Source organism: Taeniopygia guttata, chromosome 1A (genome assembly GCF_048771995.1).
Source record: "Taeniopygia guttata chromosome 1A, bTaeGut7.mat, whole genome shotgun sequence".
NCBI lineage: Eukaryota > Metazoa > Chordata > Aves > Passeriformes > Estrildidae > Taeniopygia > Taeniopygia guttata.
Window position 1 is genome coordinate 13,974,897 of NC_133025.1, and position 20,395 is coordinate 13,995,291.

Genomic DNA, 20,395 nt, shown 5'->3' on the forward strand with positions numbered 1-20,395 from the left:
TAAGAGCCAGTTAACTGAGTCAGTCCTCAAGAAACCATGGCATAATTCTGTTTCCACAAAAACATCGCTATGCATGTTTTACTGTTTCTCTGAACTTATTCCTGAACTTCTACAGAACTCTTGCTCTGCACTTCCCAGGTTTGGAGTGTCCTGAAAACTAAATGGGATCTATAAAGTTCGGGTTCTCAAACTTTATTGTGGATGTACATAAAAGGAGGATGAGATTTTTCAATCCTACATTGCACAGCCAGCAATACAGTCATGGAGGCATAGTACTGACTTTCCCTTTCCAGAGAACATGCAGCAGCTGAGATAAATAGTCAAAGGTATTTTTTGCAATAACAGGGCATGGTATGAAGAGTCTGGGCCTGGTAACAAAGGATTTAGTATCCCCACTTTCAAGTGACATGCTTTATGGAGAAAGGTTAAGGAGCTGTTTTTCAGCTACACTTCTCACTGCCTCCTCCTGAAAGTGATTGCTGCTGGCTCCCCTCCAGCGAGGGCTTGAGAGGAATCAAACGATTCACTGGTGAGAACTACACCGAGAGCCTGCAGGCAGAGGTAAGACAGAGAGCATCTTAATGAGGAAAAAACTGCAGATCAGAGATTTCTCTCACGTAAGGTAAAACATATTGGAGACACTGAGGGGACCTGAGAATTACTGGACACTGGAGGATTAAATTAAAGGATTCTCCTATTCCCCTTCACACAGTGACAACAGGGGAAAAAAGAACCCCAAATCTGCATACGCCTTTTAACCAGCATTCCACCAAATTGCAGATCCAAAAAACTTCCAAACATCTCTTGTTAGAAGGATTCTGCTTTGCAAATGTGTTTAGAAATTTATAACTACCTGACTCATCTCCACCACAGAAGAGCTATTTAATGGTGTATTACTTGTCACCTGTTATCAACAGTGTCCTTTGAACCCGGTTTGAGACTACAGAGCAAAACATAAATCTGCCACAGCTTTTTGGCACTTCCTGCCAAGTACTTGCTCATACTCTGCAAAATTATGCAGACTATTAACCTTACATAAATTTTAAAAGTCTGGGTCTTCCCAAAGAACATGTAGAGGGCAGACTCATGAAAGTTCTTCAGAGCAGTGACCAGGACCAAAACAGACCAGGAAGAACCATTAAACCTCTACCTGAATTCAGGTACAGGAAGGCTGTGCATTACCTGTACAAGAAAATGTACTGAAAAAAATCCATGAAAAACAAAGGGAGCTGCAGCACCTTAATAACTCTACACCAGCTCTTCTGGAAGGAGAGACATAAACCTTAAGTCTCTGTGCTTCATCATAGCTGAGCATTTACAACAAAGGGGAAGCACAGCTCATTGTCGATTGAGAAATAAATTTACCAGATAATCCTAAATATTTCAATATGAAACAGCACATCAACCCTAACAAACATTTTCTTTATCTAGAGCACAAGGTTCCTAGAAGATATAAAAGTAGTTATTGTAAGATTTATACTAAGTCAAATATTAATGTAAATATTTCTAAGAACTCTTAGTTTCTAGTTCCAATTTAATTATTTTATAGACTTACTTAATATGTTATTGCTTAATGTGCTTAAAATGTTTTGACTAGTTCAGTCAATGTTGAACAATGAAAAAGGAGTGCAAATGACTTAAGAAAACTGTTCTTCATCTGGAAACGGTTTTCCAACACACAGTGATAGGTTTTCTGCCCATCTGTTAAACCAGCCCCATCAAATTGTTTTGAGGACAAAAAAGGGGGATAGAAAAAAAAAAGACTCGCAGTATTCATCATGACTCACCCAGTATTTTTCACTAGCTTTGCTTACTAAAGTGTAACAATGTGGATTCTATATTCTATTCTTAAGACATATTAAGTCCAGCTCTAGATAAAGAACTTTTCGTAGTGCACCATCCTGGGATGAACTGAAAGGTCTACAGAATTTTTATGCCAAAAAAAGCCTAAGTGTGGAAAAGGGCTTTTGCTGGTGCAATGTATCCCATTTCACTCCAGAGTTAACTTAGCCTGACTTGGGAAAAATGCATTTACACCATTACACGTATGCTGAAAGGAGTATCTGGAAGAGCCATGACAGCCAAACTTCTGCAGTGCAGCCCAGAACGAAGCCACCCAGGCACTTGAGCACCCAAAGAGCACAAGGCCAGGGCACTGCAGGCGAGGCTCTGCAAGAGGCACTCACTTGGATTCGCAGCCGGCGCCCCGAGCACCGGCAGGCACACAGCGAGCTGGGAATTAAGAATGATGCTGTCACACAGCAGAGCACGGGCTGCTGCTCAGCAAAGTCTATTATAAGCAAGCTGATCTTCAGCACTGCTCACACTGCGATCAAACTGCTCTGCTGTGAACTGGTATTTCCCCAGTTTTCAGAGTAAACAAGCAAACAAACAGAAGAAAACCAACAAAACCTCCAAATAAACTACAGAACAATACCTGACACTTTGAGATAGAGATACTGAGTGTGTGCAATTTTCTCAAGGTCAAATCATTTATCAATGGACACTTGGCTATAGTCAGTTGCCTGGTTCTGTAGATGAGCTATTCTTCTCTTAATGGCAGTAACCATACAGATATCCAGTAAATTAACCCAGAATGTTAAAAACAATGTCACAGCAAGTGAAAATAATTCAAACCCAATTCAAATTACTCCATTAAATGATTGTATAGGTCTCATAAAATGAAAGTACATTAAATAAGTAGAAAAGATCAATAAGACCAAGAAATAACTCCATATTGATTGAGTAACAAAACTGCAGATAGCTGTCTGATGCTTCACCCCAATTCACTGCTTCTGCTCACACAGGAAGGTTCCTCTCCATGAATCCCTCACACACAACTATACCAATTGCCACTCACTTTTGTTCCTCTCCTATCCTGTAAGTTTTCAAAATAGCATTAATACTTATATTAGATGTACTGTATTTCTACTGGTTCATGACATTAAGACCTAATTTTAAATTCAAAAAGTAACAATAGGTGCTTGGTGGATGGATGAAGGATGGAATTTTGACAGAAAGGGGATATTTTGTGCTGCTAAAACAGGTAATGAAGCATAAAAGAGTTTTAAAAATACTGAATAAGGAAATCACAATAAAAATTAGAGGTGTTCAGGGAAAAAAATTTTATCAAAATTTCTTCAACATATTATATTCACAGAAGAGTTCCAGCTCAAATATGAAAATGGTTGGAAAGCTTAAGTACTCTGCAGATCTTGGGATAGAATAAATTCTCCAAAGAGAGAAAACAAAGATGAAACCATTCTTTTACATGGGAAAGCTGCTTCTGCCATTGACTCTTACCATTCCAGTTGCTCAGAGTTTGTCTTTGGCATTTCACCTTTAACTTGGTTTTTTAAATTAAAATGTATTAAAAGGCCAACAGAATTCAATAGTGTTAACACATTTATGCTTTATCAGACTTGTAACCTTATTTTAAAAAATCATCGGAGTTTATCACCTTTTATTAAACTCTGTCCATTAGTAGTTACAGAAAATCACTTATAAAGGATGATAAAAAGAACGTGCAAACTTTGCTAGCAAAATGGCTGTGGTCAATTATTGTCTCAGAGTCCATACAAAATTAATTACTTTAATTTTCTCATCCACATTTAGAAAAATGTATTTAGAACCGTAACAGATATCATGGTAATCTTGATCCACAGCATGCAAATCACACCAATAGCTATGTGCAATGGTAAAGGAATGCTATTACAATAGAGATAAAGCAAAAAAATTCACAAAACTTGTTTCCAGAAGTACTGCTTAGACTTCCAATTGTCCTTTTTACTTTTTATGTCCCATATTCAAAATTATTCTGTCGTAAGCAAATACTCAACTGGTCCAGGTTATGAGTCATTCCATTTACTTATTCTGAACTCTGCCATAATGTCAGCTTTCTCCTACCCCTCTTTTGCTGAGTCTTCAGGGACCTCCATGGAAAGATAGTAATTCAGACACCTCCTGGTATATAACATGACCATACTACGGATTTTAAGAAAGGGAATATACTGATCTGGTACTAGACACCAAGTCGCTTGTTCTTCAGTTCCACATCAGTTTATGCTATCAGTTTTTATTCCAGCTGCCATTGCTCCCTCCCTTCCACATCTCCTGGGCATGTCATCTCCTCCCTACCTGTGCACCCATACAAGCATTTTGCTGAAAATGACCCCAGTAGCTTACAGCCACTGCTCAGCATCAGCTCCTCACTCCTCTGGATACACCTATGCAAGGAACAAGCACCTGTGCATGGCAGAGATGCAAGAAGAAAAGAATCACAGGAGAACAATTTATATCAGTTAACCAGTGATGGTAATCAGTCTTTAATCCACTGCGTGTGGAAGCTTCACATTAAAGCAATAAAAAAACTGAACTCTGTAAATTCTGTATCTGAATCTGTAAAGTTTGGGTTTGTACGGACATCAAGTTTTCACTGTCTTACTCAGAATAGATACTCATTAGTATCTATTCTGATTTCCATTTACTCAGTAACTCATTAGCACTACTTAGCACATGCTCTCAACATACAAATAAGTTAATGCACAAATTAGTTGTGGTAAAAGCACTCAAAAATTTCAAAGCAGAAATACAAATTCTTTAGAGAACAGATCTGAGCAGAGCAAAAAACCTGGAAAGAAAAAAGTATCAGATTATCTGGTATTGAAACAAGTACCTTCAGTAAGGATAAACTGTTTGTGGCAAAAGTCTTCACATGGCAATTAGACAAGTTCAGATTATTCAGATAATTGGTATCAGCTTTTTTCAAATGTTCAATCACTGCCCTTCCCAAAAGAACTAAAGTGGATCCTATGTATATTCACAGCAATTCACTTACTTAATTCAGCTATTTGCTCATGTTTTAGAGGAAGAGGGATTGATTACTTGGCACAGGAGAGGGATAACAATAGTGTCTTGCAAGGCAGAGAAGAGCAGCAGTCACTGACCCCTGGAGTCTGTGGAGCAGTGATCAGCGCTCGCTCCACATCAGGTGAGCCAAGCTCTCACCAGCCTGTGCCCAGTCCCACACCCAGCACTGAGGCTTTACTTGACCCGTAGCTGTGCAGGTTAATAAATGATCCACGTGCGCAGATCTCATCAGGATTAGGCCTTCTGTGATCCTAACTGCTCCTAAGAAACTATCCAGTATTGATTCCAAGTATTGATTCAGTACATTTTAGCATGCTGGTTGCAGAGTAGAAACAAAACCCAGCACTATCTCCTTCCCTGGGGAGCTTTTTTTTTATACATGTACAACTTTAGTTTCTTCAAGCAGATACTGATTAGTAAGGGCTATGTTTGGTAAATGTAAACATTACAGATAAATATTCTGCTGAAATACACTTCTTAAATTCTATAAAAATATATTATTCAGCCAAAGACTGAATAATAACTTCTCTACTCCAATTACACATAACTAACACAGGTGACTTTTTTTTTACCCTAGTATTTTACTATGAGGTTGGAAGAGAACAGGGCAGGAATAACACTACTGGCCATGAAGATGAGTGCAAAGGCAAGAGAGTGTGACAAACATCAGAACATGGCAAAAAGGATGACAAGAACATCAGGTAAATAGCAAGCACCACCACCAAGAAACTGAATATAAAACTTCAAAAATTACGGTAGACACCCATTATAGAATAATTTTAATGAACTTGTAAAGACAGTATTTCAGACTAATTTAACCAAGGAAAACTAAATGAAATCTCCCTGAAATAAAATAGGCTATACAGATGGAAGTCTAGTACTGTGGGTTTTACCTTTGGGAGTTGCAGCCTGCACAAGATTCTATTCTTTCATTACAAATCTGTTGTGTGGGGGGCGGAGGAGGAGTAACTGTGTTACAGGGATAAAAAGAATAGCACAATTGTTGTAAGAACATCTAGTTTTCTCTATGTATCTCTATCCATCACAATCCATCCTGAACTTCACATCTATTTTTTCTGATTACCTTACCCTATATTATGTCAGTAAAGGATATTTTAGTGCTGGGGGGGAAGCACTCCATAAATAAAAGTCCCTGAACAGGACATCACAAATTCATTAGTGAAGATCATTAAACAGCGTTGGTTTTATGTGAACAGAGAAAACAAAGAGAGCTGATCAAGCTCCATCAGGAGAGTGAGGAGGACTGGCAGGAATAGCAGCTGTGCTCGAGCTCAGATTGGATTCGTGTTGGCAGAACTGTGAAATAAAGCCTGCAACATACTGAGCTTTTATGAATCCTGCTTTCCCAATAAAAGGCACCCAAGGAATTTAATGCTTATGTTTTGCCTTTCATAGGCTGTTTTACTTAGGCTGGTTTCTATACAACTAAATTTATAAAAGTCCAAGATGCAATAATTTTGACATGCTGCTCCTTCTAACGGTGCCCTCTAACACATACACTAACACAGCCTCATTCATACGAGTATCTCCAAGTGCTTCATAAATGCCAATTGAACAGATGCCACAAATCTCAAAAACATTACTGCTGGAAAATTTTCTGCTATCTGACTTAGTTAGAATAGTATGTTTTATTATACAGTAGAAAAGGTCAGTGCAAGGAGAAGAGTCTCATTTAAGCTATACATCTAAAAGTATTTTCCCTGCATCAATTTTAATAATACATTTTTCACAGTCAATTATGCAACAGTTGAGTTCCTCCCTTACCAAGAGAAAAACCCACTAAAAACTAAATAAAAAGACTGAAGAGTTTCTTAAAAATGAATTTAAAACCAAAAAATTATGTGACGCATATACAAAAATCTAAATTTCAGACAAATACAGAGGTATATGAAAGACACACGAGTAAAAAAAAAAAAGTCCTTATTTTCAAAGAAATGTGAAAATATACATTTAGGATAACATTTAATAGAAATTTATGCATATTTCATACCCTGGTCAAATGAAAAAACTTAAGCCATTTTATTTCATTGTATCTCTAATTTCTGGGCGCAGAATACAAAAAAGGAGGAAAAATCTAAAGAAAGAAAGGATGGAGAAATGTGTAGGAAGATCTCAAAGTACATAAATATAGCGTTGTTCTTTGTGTTCCCATGCAGAAACTACGAAAGTAGGTCACCTATTATACATTACAACAGAGTGATATAAACCAACTTCTTCTGACTACCTTGGTAAGGGAAATGTTTTTGAGTATAACATCACATAATACACTGCTGCAACTACCTCAACCTGCTTTAAATAAGTAACACTTCAGAATTTGTGAAACTGATGAACCAAAACTTTCACAGCTCAGACTTTCAAACCCGAAACTGGGGCTAGAAACAGAAGCACAAGTCCATGAACTTCAAGATTTCAATTACTTCCTATTCTCTGTGCAAGAATTCAGAGAACTTTTCTATGAATGCGATCACTGCACTCGTGTTTTCTCAAGTGGAATCACATATGCAGGGAAACCGACCAGCGTAACTATGTGCCTTCTATAGGTATGTACACCAGTCCTTTTTTTCATTTACCCTCTTTCTGAGCCAACCTCATAACCCTGATTTCTGTGCTACTATAGAACAGTAAACTATTATTTTATAAATCAAGCTTCAGATCAAAAGGAAGAAGGAAGTGTCATTCATTGCAATTCCGAGGCAGGTGAAAGGGCTGCAGTGTAATGTTCCAAGACAGAAATGCCTTTTCTTTGTGCTTTTCTTAGATTCTGTCTAAGCAAGCTGCCAATTTATTTAATCCATCCACAAACGAAGGTAAAAAGGATTTGTCCAAAATGACACATAGTTATAAAGTAGAAACTGTAAAACATCTTTGCCTGTTGAACTCCCTTCAAGACTAAAAATAAACTTCTCCAGACTTAAAAATGCTCTGAGTGATTCAAAATCCAGCCTGGTCTGTTCAGTCTGAGATCCAGATCACTCAACTCAGAACTCAATGCATAACTATTCTAACTGCAAGTGTGGCATAACAGTATGACAGAAACTTTAAATAAACATACAGACAGAAAACCCTACCATCCATATATCTTTTATTCACATGTTCAGCAATCACCAGTAAGAAAATACTTACTTCTAATATTTAGTATTTTACTAGAAAGCCAACATGGTGCTTTGCATTTCACCAAAGATAGATGTGTATGCCTTGGTAATACATACAGGAGCAGTATTTATTATATTCACAATGGAAGAATTATAATTTTGCTTCTTATATTACCATTATCAACTACAAAAACAGTTTTTTTATAATAAGCATCAGCTTAATGCAGACATCAATGAAGTCATTCTAGTAGTTATGTGAACTAGTGCACTAATTAATATTTTTAAATATATCAAAGATTGTATCTAGATTACTAATAGAAAGAAGAGCATAACTTCACCATCATTTCTTCAATAGTGCTTATTTTAATGTAAGTTCATGGAAATCCTAAAAGAGCCTGAGAAGATACAATTTTTCAGATCATTTAAAAACTATGCACAGCTACACACAATGGTTTACACTCAGAGGTTTCCTTCTTCAAGTATGAGTAAGCTATCACTCTGTAGGCACTGATGAAGGACTATAGTCTATGTTTCAAACAAATTAATATTTAATAAATAATGAAATAAATTTTATGTGTTACATGCACTGTTCATTTTTTCAATCAATTGTAATTGCAAAACATCCTTTGAGCAGTGGCAGTTTTTTCCTTGCTACCATTTTCTGCACAAAGGTGATGGGGGTACCATGGAGACTTGTATATTTTATTATTACTAAGGGAGAATTATTTAAAATTAGTTTTAGCATATTCTGTTTAAAATCTTGTCTTGAAACTGCAGTATTTTGAGTTGATCTAGATTATGTTGTTCAGTAATTTTTCCTCTGTTCTTTAAAGCTATCAATATTTACACAGCCAATAATGCTCAGCTTTAAACAGTTAAGGAAAGGAAAATACCATATGCAGATGCAATTGCTACAGCCTGTTTTCATTATATTTAAAAATGCATTTGATGCATGAAGCCTGGAAGCAAAATCAATTTCCCTACTGCTTTTCAATCATCATGCAAGGTTGCAGTTTGTAAAATTGCTCACAAACCATAGAGACTGTATTTTTAAATAATTTTTAGAAGGTAGCACTTGTCTACAGTTCCCATCTTAAGATATCACAGCAGTTTTGGCTACCATTTTAAGCATTTTTATAAAGGGAAGAAGTTGAATACAAAGTAACTTGCCTGAGTAACTTAAACCCACACAAGTCCTGTGACCACACAAGTCCTGTGAACAGTGTTAAAACAGAAATATCATTCTTTGTCTCCTACCTAATACCACCTTAGGATTTTGTCCAATGTTTCATTCATTCCCAGCTGATTAATTATTTTTGCCCCAGTTTTTTTTTTTCTCTTTGACTTATTTCTACCCATGAGTAAAAATGGAGAGTTAGGCAATCTACTAAAATGGGAGAAGTGAAGAAAAGAACTTTCTTACACCTTCAACTATAAATCCATAATTTCTTTAAACTTTAGGAACTGGCTTTGTTACACAAAGGAAGATCCCAAATCATGAAGAATTTCTGCACTGAAAAGGTGATCAGGCATTGGAATAGGCTGCCCAAGGAAGTGGTAAAATCACAAACCCTGGAAGTGCTCAAGAAACAACTGGACATGACACTTAGTGCTTAGTTGACATGGTGGTGTTTGGTCAAAGGTTGAACTTGATGATCTTTCCCAACTTTAATGATTCTATGATTCTATTAAAAATATAAAAGAAGGCAGGAATGCTATTACTTCATTTCTTCAAAAATCTAAATTTTATCAGATATTGAGATCTTAAGTAGATCTGGGTCCATCTTTTCTCCTTCCCAACGCCCACACAAACAGTACTACTACTACTGACACTTTTAAGCAGAATAAATGTTGAAAGAAAAACTTTCATTAAATGGAAGAGAAGGGGAAAATTATCTCCACTGTCAAAATTAATAAAACCAGGGTCAAAATTTCCATTCAAACTACAGCTTGAACCAATTTTTCCATTGATACTGCAGCATGCCCATCCTTGTAAAAAAGGTTATTTTGGAAAGCCTTTGGGCTAAGGGTACATTTCCTCAAATTCACCATTCTTTCTTAGTACCTTTTCAGAAGCAGGATTCCACTTTGAAGAATGCACTATACATTGGAGAATCTCTATTTGAAGAATTCAACAATTACATTGCTTCTGTTGCCAGAAATAGTGTAATTTGTAGCACTTCGGTGAATCAAGTCATTTTTATAACCATTTTATAGTTTTTATACATGTACACACATTCATACAAAATACAACTATGGTACATCTATCACAGGAGTTATAGAATACTCTGTACATAGTGTTCAGCTGCACATGTCAGTCTCTCGTGGAGCACTGCTTGTCATGGCAGTGGTGACAGCAGCTTTAATCGAGTCAAACAATCACAGATTTCCTCAAGACCACCAAGAGCTGTCTTGTGCCAGCTGCGTCAGCACCCCAAAATCCCAGGCTTGGTAGAGGACCTGGAACAGGCTAAGAATGCCTTGGGTGGTGGACACAGCAGGCATTTTGAGTAGCCCTGTATGTATCAGCTAAACTGAACAGCAAAGAGTTGGGTTCAATAATTAAAACTATTTGGATATGATTTTCTTCTCCCAGAAGAAGCATAACAAAATTTTCTCATTTAAAGTTCAAATATCATTCAAATATCAAAATGAATAAATAAATTACTTAACTCAGTGGAAATTCAAAAGCCAAACTGCAGTCAAAGGAATAAATTTTTCTGTTCAGAGGGTAAAACATTAGCTGTCTGGCTGCTTTCTTGAGCCTGTCAAAGAACAAGCTGACCTAATCTGTGACCTGCTCACACTGTTCACTGCTTTGATATCTAACAAGCACTTCCTAGACAATAGTAATCAATGGAAACTGGAAGCTATACATTAATCTGTGAATTTGCAGTATTTGTCAAAAGAGAAACCAACTTCTTGCACTATTTTGCAGGTGCTAAAATTAATTAAAAATAATAAAAGCTCAAGCTGTAAAACTCAGCCACATTCACATTTATTTCTAACTGCTACTATTATTCCACCATGTCAGTAACCAATAATGCTATCCTAGAGTAGAATATTGCTGCCAATTTTACAAGCAAAAACATAAAAATAGGTTTTTCCAGAATTAAAACTGCATTTCTTTCCATTTATTTATTCATTTATTCAACAGACGCATTAGCCAAGACTCCGCACAAAACCAGAATATTAAATTGTATCAGCTGGATGTATTTCTGAAAAGAATCTAAAAATTTAAAAAGATTAATGATTTGGTGAATTAATTTCTTCAGTATCTACATCTAGTGACTCTCAGCAATCTTCAAACATACTTTGAAAATATAGATGCTTTCAGGCTAGCACAGAAAAACTTTGCATCATAATCAGAGATTTAAACAAAGATTTAAAATTACAGATTAGCAATTTTATGTGGACTCTCTACAATCCACAGTTCCCTCTGCAGCTGCCGGTTCATGGAATTTTTGGGACTAATCCCATTTCCATTCTCATTTCCTTGTGTTGTGGATCAAATCTACTCAAGGCAATTTTGTGCCCAGCTGATCACAGGATGCCATTCAGCCAACTGCCATACATGGCAATCATACCCAACAGAATTATATTGTGGCACCAAAGTGAAGAAATACTGATATTGCTGAAAAATTTTTCAAAACACACAAAACTTAAAGCAAGGTTACAAGTCAAGCTCTTAGCAGCTTTGTACAAAAGCAACCATGAAATTCAACACTCAACATTCTCTGTCTATATATAGCAAAAGATCATTAAGAAAATGAAGAAAGCCTATATAAATAAATCTGAAGAGCAGCTCAGTCACCCTTGCAGCAATTCTCACCATTTCCCTGTCCTTGTGTGTGACTCCTTTAGTTCTCATCAAATATTCATGTGACTAACTCCACGCCTGGCTCATCCTCAATAGGTGTCTTTGCCTCTTCCTTCTGCCACATCATGCACACATAAGGTGGCACTGGGAAGAATGAGAGAAGGGGAAATGCACCAATATAAGGCACCTAATATATTAATGACAATTTCTTTTCAGCATCGCACAACCCAAAGTACCACACATAAAAACATTATGTCCAGTTTGTTCTACTCATAATATTGATTTGGTTAACTGTTGTTTAACTGCATGGTACTGCTTGTTATAGGTTTTATTTATGAAGCATCTTTAGACTTAATTTAACCTCCTAGCTGGTGTTGGCAGCAACAACTTCTCAATGTCAAATTACAGGTGAAACACAGTTTTGCATTTTTGGCCTGTGTTTAATAAGCATCTATGCATGCTGCAAGGCATGTTTCCTTAGAGATGGGGGGGTGTTTAATTTTCAAAAGATTGAGGATGAAGTAGAAAGTTCTATAGTGTTTCATCAATACATTTTTTAAAATCTCATTAATAATTTGCATCTTCTGAAGGTTTGTTTTGCTCCCCCACCCCTATTCCAATGCAGTTGAGGGCTTAAAGCAATCTAGATAAAAGTAAAGTTAGTGCAAGAAATAATTTATATTCTGACTTTGCCAATGCATTACTTTACTTTAGAAGAAAAAAAAATTATGTCTTGAGAGATAGATAGACAACCTATTTTTTCCACGCAAACCCGAAGTCTCTCTTTATTACTCCAAAGCATGTCTTTGGTTTAACTTTGTCAAGTCTAGTTAGCCATTAAAAATCTGTGCTTAAAGATCTGTAAAGAGAATAAACGTGGAAAATTTCTATAGTTCATGCATTCTTCAAAAAGAAATTGATCTTGTATTACAGAGACTGGACAGATTAATGAAATACAGATAGCCTTTCCAGATCTGTGCTAGGTGTCTAGGACATAACCCAACTGTTGTTCTACAAAACACAATAATGTGAACAGAAACTATGAAGCAGACACAGGATGCTCGGGTATTGTGGTCATGGACATTGCACAAGTAGCTAAAATCCTTAGTTTAAACGTTAATCCATACTACCTCTAACTGTCCATATACATTTGCTCTAGATTAAGGATTCTGAATACAAACTAAAACTCCGTTTTATTGCCTCAAAGTATACTGTAATAGTTGCTGTGCCTACAGGCTTCAAGATTACTCAGAGTAGGTTTTACACTCTCACAAATGCTATCAATACAGCCTGCAACATTTATCAAGGTATGCAGTCAACCAACAGTCCAAGAGCCACAGAGTTCTTACACACAGATACCCCCAAACACCACTGGAAAGTCCCTGTTGAAGTATTCTAGACTAGACCTGTATTGCTGATTGAGATAATGCCAGCTTCAAGATTTTGGAGTGGGAGTATTAAACAGGGTATTAGCAAGAATCCAATAAACAGGTAGATACCTAAATTTTTTTGATGGTGGCAAACAAAATAGGTTTCTGAAGAATATATAAAAAACTTGCAGGGAAAAAAAACCAACTGCCTGGGGGGAAAAAGAGTGCTGAGTTTTCCTTTTACTTCAACAGCAAGGCCACAGAAAAGGTATTGCAACATAAAGCAACATCAAAGAAAAACATTTCAAGCCGAAAGACCAGCAAGTAAAAAGTAGTAACCCCTTTCAAAGGGCAGGCTCTCCTTTCCTTTCATTCTTTCCTCGCATTAGAACTAATTTGCTTGATTAATAAGAGAAAATAATGTTCTCCATATCCAGCTGTCTCTCAGGGGAAATAAATTCTCACTGGGCACCATATCTACTTTGGAAAGAATGAGAACTAGAAAAGACCTCTACTTGTGTCAGAACAGCAATTTCTCTTTCAGAAAGACATCATGGTAACAGGCAGTCAGCGTGTAATAACTCACAAGTTTTTCTTCTTGATGGGTTGTTGCTGTTGTTATTTTTCATCTTCCACATTTCCTGCAGGAGCTCCTAACCCAAGGTATTATTTTGCAGAGCTGCTAGCCTACTAGAAATAGTGAAGCTTCTCACTTTGAAAGGCACCAGAAATAATGCACATAACATTTTTCCTTTTTCCCATTACAACTACACTTCATAGCTCCTATCACTGCAACTTATGCTACCTATATGTTTTAATTGATTACGTAGATCATCAGTGAAGGCTGCTGACGAATCTGACAAGCTTTTTCTCCATAAACCTGTATTTGCTTATCATCCATCAGTGCAATAAAAATGTCTTGAACAACCATTTTAAATTTCTCAAGATTTTATTAGTAAAATAAAACTTAGGCTTCAAGTCTAATGACTGCAAAGCCAGCTCCAGGCATCAACCATATGCAATGCAAAACAGTATTCCCTTCCTCAGACATACCACTGACACTACTGCTCTCAGCCTTCTCCCAAAAAACAGCAAATGAAAGCATTTTTCATACAAGCTGTGGTTTGCTTCAGTATTACAGTAAGTGATTTCAAAGACAACAATTATGCAGTGAGGTTAAAAATACTTTAGAAGACGGAAAAAAACTGAAACTATGGTTTAGTCACAAAAAATCCTTGATATTTGGAAGCTTCACAGACAAAATTAGTTCTTCCTGTGCATGCGTATGCATGCATTTTAACTCAGTTTAGGTATTTATTTTAGATTCTACAGCTACAATAGATATGTTTTTTAAAAAAAATCCCAGAAAATATAAAGGGGGTTATATTTCTCTTTCATTTATTCACTTAAGAAAGTAAGAGATGTTTTTCAATAATCAATAAAAATTAAACTATATTATGGATAGAAATTATGAAAATGAATGAACCCAAACAACAGAGGAAGAACGAAAATAAACTGAATATGATACCAACACAAATCTAAATTTAGATCAACATGCACATCAATCAAATGGATATTTTTTTAGTAGAGGAAATGTGAAGCCAACACACTGTACTAAATTAGTTCAATTTCCATGTTATTATGTATTTATCATTATAGCTTATTAAACTATTTAAACTTCTCTCACATGCCTTTTTATGGCACTACATAAACAGATTTTCTATCAGTTTCCCTGAACAACCTTGTAAAAATAACTGAAGAATCAAGGTGGCAAAGAGGGAACAACCGAGTAATTTATCATTTAAAAATCAGACAAGAGAACAAAGTGCAAACAATTTTTCATATTTTGAGAATTTAATTTCTAGAATATCATCACTGTCAGACTGATGTCATTTGAACCAAACACAGAAGCTGACATTATTTGAACTGCTTATGTCAGGCATTCACAACAAGGGGGGGAATCTAACTACTGTCCTTAGGTTTTATTTTGTTGTCTGAAGAAGGCAAAGTATGTCCCTGTCACATGCAGAGTTACTGAACTTTGATTTTAAGGGTATTTAGCCTAATGGATCCTTTTCACACACTTCTTGTAGTCTTTCCAAACTGAACCAGCCAAGCAGCTACCTGATCAAGACTGACACATATGAAGTCACCCTTGTGGAAACCTTTACACAGCTGTGTTAGCCTTAAAAAAATTGAAGGGACATGACAGTTGATACCTATTCATGTTGTGTTCACTCTTTATTTACAGGGCAATTAAGATCCTAAGATTTGTCTCTTAATTTCAGCTAGAACAATGCTTGCTACTAGGCACACCATGTGAACACTTTGTCTTAATTAAGAGACAATGGTACCGCCTTTCTAGTTTACAAAATTACTAGAAACAAAGTCTATCCAAAATCTCTGCTGAATAAACAGCTCTAGAGAAAATCTTCCTGTTTTCTCATTTTGTTTTATATTAGCAATTCCACTTAAAGGATATTAAAGCAGGAAGGTCTGTAACCAACTCCTACATCAGGGGATTGTAAGAGGGCAGCTAGTGCTGCTGCCCATCCTGCATACCTGGCTGCTCATGACTTTCACAACAAGGATATCTGACAAAGAGTCCTGAATCAGATCCTAAAGTTTCAACCCTTCATGTTAACTTCAGCTGCCTCTCAATCCAAAGCACCATAATCAGCCAGGCAGAACACATCCTGACAGGGCTACACCGAGGCTGCTGTGCAATGCACAAACACAGATCTGCCAGAGGAGCTGGGACTTGGAGATGCTGGCAAACACAGCCAACCACAGTGGGGAACAATACTGAAAAAAACTTCCTCCAACGTACCAAATACCTTCAAGGGAGAAAGGTAAGCAATCCAAGGGGACTGCAAACCACAAGGCAGTATTTCCTCATTCTACAGCCACACAGCGTCAGGACTCCAGCTCCAGAACATTTCAGCAACTATGCTAAACCACTTTGCAACTTTGGGAACAAATGTGCTTTCAGGCACGTTTTCACAAGGCTCACACAATGTGAGCAGGTGCCTTTTTTTTATTTGTATGTTCAAAGCAACACAAAAGATATGATGTCAGAATTCCAAAAGCCTTTCCATAATAATGAAAATCCTCACTAAAATGCAGTAATAATTACCAACTTAGAACTAAGAATGTTTTACAAAAGCAGAAACCTCTCAAGTTCTCAGAATAGTCAAAGCACAATTTTAATGAAGGAGAAACCAAATTCATAGTAATATTACAACTTCTAAAGAAAAATGAAAAAAAAATCTTTACATTTATAGTCACTAACTAAAATATACCAAAATCTACTACAACATACAGCACCATTCATTATGAATGTTTATACTAAAGGACAAACCCCCTCCATGGAGAAAAGCCAGAGCGAGACTGATGTTATTTAAATTACTATTAAATTTACCACCCATACTTCCCCCCTGAGCATAACTGATAGTTTTTTTTCTTTCCACTAAAATGTTTAAATAATTGTGCAATGATGCACTAGGACCATGATTTAGCTGTACCATTTAACCAAATTTATTGTTATGATACAAAAAGGATGCCTTCCCTACATATGAGTGATATGCAGCAATGGTTTTGAAATTATTCTTTGGTATCACCTCATTGTGCAAAACTAAAACAAGATACATGTTTGGTATTAATAGCTAAAGGGCATTTTCTAACTTACACATTTCCTCATGAGTACAGAACCTTCCAGTGCTGAAAAGGTCAACAGTTGTTCTAACACGGAATACTACTGAACAAATAACCTATGCCTAACAGTTATACAAACACAAAGGAATCTTATAAGACATTCTTATTCCATGGCAAAAGTAGTTAATTTTCCCATACTTAAGCTACTATACTATCAATAACTCTGAATCTTCAAAATTAGTATGTACACATTATATATAAAAATACATAAACATGTAAAATATATTTACTATTATACTATATATATAATTTATAATTTATTCTATGCCTATTTAAAAATACTTGTCTTTGTGCTGCTTCCAAAGGTCTTCATCTTTGTAAACACAAGAGGAAGCACAGTGAAACAGCATGCAATTAATCTGGAAAAATCCAGATTTTTCCAGGGATGTAATTCTACAGTGGCAGAACCAAGATCAACAATGTCCCATGTGCAGGACTGTTTTCTGTCAAGGGAAACGTGAATGTTAGAAAAGTGGGAAAAAAAAACCCTCACAAAACCCAAACTAAATAAGTCATTATAAAAATAACAAAACAAAGGAAGATGGCAATCAACAATAAGGGAGAAGAGGAAGTAAATTTTAAGGGTAAGACACTGAATGGAAAATTAATTTTTTGGATGTCAGTCCTTGCTGCAGAAAAGGAATAATAGCCTTAGAACAGTTCTCTATAGATAAAAGAGATGAGAATAAAGTACTTGAGCCAAAAGAAAGAAAAGACCATGTTACCATCCGAGTCAGAATGGTACTATCTAGAAATTCTAACAAAATTTTTGTCATCTATTCAGCGTATCACTCTCAAATAATAATAAAAATCTTAATGACTAGATCTTGTAAATGGGTCAAGAGTCAACATTTACATAAAAGCATGATCCAGACCAGCAAGCTGTAATTTCAGGATCAGGTAGAAAGCAGAACACATTTACGAATTCAGCATAACAAGGGCACATCAGTACAACTCCCAGACTCAAACAGCTATTATCCACTGCTTCTTTTTCCTTGATACTATAGAAGTTACTGGATTTTGAACAATATTCTAACAAAATTCTCTGCAACTGACTATTGAGGAAGCTGAGATACAACAAGGGAAGAAACAATTTTAGATATAGACCACAGACTGCTAGAACAGATACAAATCACAAAACATTCAGGAGAGTTAGGTTAGAATTGAGCACGACACTCCTCAGAGTCGGTAAATGAAAGATACAGAGGAGCTATCTACTTGGAATTGTGCAGATGCACCATGTAAATAATGCTGAACAACAATCCCAGGGCAGGATATCCAAAACCACCCAATATTCGTTTTCTAAAGCAACTTGAGCTTTAAAGACACTATCTGGCACTAAAAAATTTGTATGAGTTAGGATCTCAAGTCTCTTGCTAATATGAAAACAGATGACATTTTTAGATCCAGATGCAGTAAAATTCTAAATAGTCACTAAATGAGCAGCAAGATTCAGACTAGGAAGCAAGATATGCAGTACAAAGAAATAAAGTGTTGCTGAAGCATTCAGGATGAAAAAAAGAATAATGCAGAGAACAAGGAAAGTGAGCAGACAGAGTCTCACAACTGTGCCAATAAAGATCTTCAAGATCCATGGTATCTGGATGTTAAAATAGTCTTCAGTAGGTTTATGTAAAATTAAACACTAAAACACATTAAAAGAATTTTAAAGCTCCAAAACCAAGGACTCTGATAGAAAAAACATTAGAACTGCGTACTTCATGTGGCCCTGCTAGACCTTTTGAGCCTAATGAGTCTTTTTAAATAAACTAAGCTTATTTAAAGCACTGCAGTTCAAGAAGCTGATTCAGGGTGATCCTATAAACTCAACAGCAGAGCTTTGACTTTGAGATCTAGAGATGACCTACCACAGTTTGGGAATGCAGTAACAGCCAATGTTGGGACATTACTTTTTTGTGTAGAAAGTAATACAGTAGATAAAAGACGGAAGAGAAACTAATAATACACTACAACTTGCAAATTTCTGGACTTCCTCCTCTCAGCAAACCAGAAAAATATATTCTCACATACAGCTATGACTCCTGAATTGAATTTAGAAGTACTTACAGGGGTGTGTGTTATGGCAATTGCAATTATCGTTACCCCTGTGCACCCAGTGTCCCTTTACATGCACATGCCTCTACACCCTTGTGCTCCACTCTGATTCAAGCTCCTACCTCTCTGCATTTCTTTCCCCTCCACATCAGACCCAGCAGTCTCAACCCTTCACAGTCTATTCTCTGTAACCATCTGGATCTCCCTCTCCCCTTGTGTTGCTATTCTCAATCCTAAAACTCCCTATCATCAGTCTTCTGGTTTAGGACTTCTGCTGTTCCCTGATACTTCTACCTTCTCATTACCTTTTCACCCCACTTTGCACTACCCTAAAAGCCAAAATACCAGTCAAATTCTTTCTCCCATCTGTACTGATATAGAAACAGGTATAAGAACAGCACATTTTCTGTTTATGCTTGGTGCCTGCACATGGTTCCTTTTGCCCACTCTTCCCTATCTACCCTTTGAGGATGAAGTCATCTGTTCACACCATCTTAACTAGCATCTGCACAGCAATGGCTTATAAGCATGTCTATCCATCCACCTACTCCTGATTGCCTCCATATGGTACTGCTTCTTTTCCTGATTTTGTATCCAGAAAACTTAAGCTTAATATATGTTCACAACTCAGCTCCTTATCACCCCTCTCAAACACTTTTTGCAGATAAAACTTCTGCCAGTATCACCTGCTGTCATACAGGTAGTCTTTTGTGACCCCTTTGCTTGCATTTGAACCATATATTCATGGTATACCCAAAATCCTGTTACAATCTTCCTCTGTGTGTACATCTTTTTCCAACAGTACAGCTCATCCAATACCTCCATCTTTGTTCAGGCACACATTGAAGAATTAGAAAGGGAGATGGAGATTCATCTGTTTAAATTTAGACAGGCTTCCTTACTTATCCTTAGTCATACTGAAAGTGAAGCAAGTAAATCTCTTTAATATATTAGTATTTATGCTTTCATTTCAGGAATCCTCTTTATCACATCACCTTTAAGAGCTATGCTGGTATCACTGTTTTCAAGCTCTTGGGAGGCAGATGATACAGAGACAGCTCAAAGGGTTCAATCAGCTGCTACTCAGCATAGCCAGCTGGTACCTAGTGATCTCTGTTAAAGTTCCTGCAATCCTTATTTACATGGTTTCTGAATGCAAAACAGTATGGAACAGGAAGCATGCTGGATGAATATGAAGCCATTTTTAAAAATAAATAAAGCATGCTGTTACCTAAAGATAAATAATATATTGATATCTGTCTGAAAGAAAAAGTAAAGAAAATAAATAAAGACATCTGACTTACACAACTGCATTCTGTAGTTGCATTAACAACCTAAAAGCAGAGGACACCATCAAAATTTGACCCAAACTACCATCTTAACACAGTTACTTATGTAAAAACTCTACTTTAACATTTAGTACTTTATCACACCTTAAAAAAAAAACCTTAAAA

The 20,395-nt window shown here is 36.4% G+C and overlaps 1 protein-coding gene across 1 annotated transcript in view; it reads right to left on the bottom strand.

Moving 5' to 3' along the window:
- The window catches only part of COG5 (component of oligomeric golgi complex 5), a 173,088-nt gene that overhangs the window by 116,837 nt on the left and 35,856 nt on the right, over positions 1–20,395 (bottom strand). The gene's annotated exons all lie outside the window — the stretch shown is intronic.